The 1,815-nt window shown below is 33.4% G+C and overlaps 1 long non-coding RNA gene across 1 annotated transcript; it reads left to right on the top strand.

The window, feature by feature from the left end:
* The first annotated feature begins 462 nt into the window (after positions 1-462).
* On the top strand, positions 463-1,609 carry LOC120091814. Its single transcript, XR_005485841.1, has 2 exons — positions 463-1,127; positions 1,236-1,609. It is a non-coding gene; the product is annotated as an uncharacterized LOC120091814 (long non-coding RNA).
* Positions 1,610-1,815: the final 206 nt, after the last annotated feature.

A 1,815-nucleotide genomic window follows, 5' to 3' on the forward strand; every position in this document is an offset into this window, starting at 1 on the left:
TTTTTAACTTTTATTTATTTATGTATTTTTTTAAAGTAAGGGTACTAATGCAACTTTCGATAGTCTATAGATATTTATGCAACGAGATATTAATGGTTTCGGTTTATATATAAGTAGTAAGGGTATTTTTTTTTTAACTTTTTTAAAGTTTAAAGGTATTTTAAAATTTTTTTAAAGTTCAATGGTATATTTTAATCAAAACACTGATAGTTTATCTTCAAAACTAATTGTAAGTGTATTTATGAACTCTTTTTTAATGTTTTAGAGTATTTTTAAAACTTTTGAAAGTTTATGTAAGACCTCTCCTCTATTACTATTCTTTTTGGAATTAATAGGTTGCTTAAAGGTTGAGGCTGAGCTTGGGGACTTGAGATTACGTTGATTTAATTGGAACCTTTGGTTAAAGAATATACCTGAGAATGAAAAAATTGGACTGTGGTTGGTTTCACCAAGGAAAAAGAAGATACGGATCCAAGGCATATTTTGAGGATAAAAAACTTAATTGAGCTTATAAAGGACATTTGTGGGTGAAGGAGACATATTCGGGATAAGTCAAAGTCAAAGTCAAAATCAAAGTTAAACAAAAATGCAATATTTTTGGAAAAAATGAATTTTGCGAAATTTCAAGGTTATAATTGAGTTGTTATTGGTTTGCTTGAGTTAATTTGTGCTGGAATTAAGAAGAGAAAACAAGCGAAAGAAGTGGGTAGACCCGGGAGAGGGACAAACTTAGAGTAATTTGGGATTTTGTTTAATTTATTTGAGGAATAGTGGGAATAAATCCAATTTGCAATTATACTTGGCATTATTTCATAAGGAAGTAAGTTGAAGATAAACGTAAGGATGTTAGGACACATAAGTTCGAGCAGCTTATGTAAGGAAGAGAAATAAGGCGGTGTGATGAAATGAATAGGGAAAATCCTTAAATTCTTTGATAGAATCACAGAGAGGCGAGTGAAGGAGATGATCGAGGGCTGCAGGGACAACTGGAGCTTGGAAATACAAAAAAAAAAAAAAAAAATGAGGAGTAGTGGTTGCCAGAATTCGAGTAAAAACAGAGAGGCTCTCGGTTTTTGTCAAATTCATGGACGTACGGGCAAACTTGAAGCTCCAAATTCGAAGTTAAGGTACTTATAAAGTCCCTCTAGTGTTCTATAGTCTTTTATTTGATCGTCATTTTCCGGAATTGAGGAATTTAAACTCTGAAAATTTTGCAACTTTTTGCCGGAAAACAGGGGTGCTGTGGAACAGTTTGCTCAATTTCGGGAGAATTAGGGCGATTTGGACTTCCAAAATTTGAGGCAGGTAGCTCAAAGAGTGGTTAAAAGGTTTGTATAGTTAATTAGAGTGGGTATGGCAAGAAATTGATGAATTGTAGCCTGAAATCACGTCAGAAAAAACAGAGGCCGAATCTGGAAATTTTGGGGTTGGAGGTTGAAGATGAAACCTGTATGTCATCTTTTGTCCGCCATTAAGGTATTTTAAAGCATGATTAAAGGTTTAATTAGTATTATTTGAAGGGAATCGTATCCCATGGAAGCGTGTAATCGCGGTGTAATTTCGAAATCGGTTTTTATGAAATATAAAAAAGTAAACAATTTACATTAAACAGAGGATAAACAATAAACATGTTATAGCTAGAGGAAGAGAAAGGAAAAAGGATCGGACCTTTGTCGAATCCTAATCTTCACGATTGCCTCTTACTTTTCTCACGAACACCTCTTCTTTTCGTAAGAGTTATCTTGTTATTCTCTTGGATTCTAAGGATAGAAGTATGGTCTCTAGCACTTGGAAGAGGAAGAGGTAGAGAAAATT

This window comes from Benincasa hispida, chromosome 11, assembly GCF_009727055.1.
Source record: "Benincasa hispida cultivar B227 chromosome 11, ASM972705v1, whole genome shotgun sequence".
In the NCBI taxonomy this organism is placed as follows: Eukaryota; Viridiplantae; Streptophyta; class Magnoliopsida; order Cucurbitales; family Cucurbitaceae; genus Benincasa; species Benincasa hispida.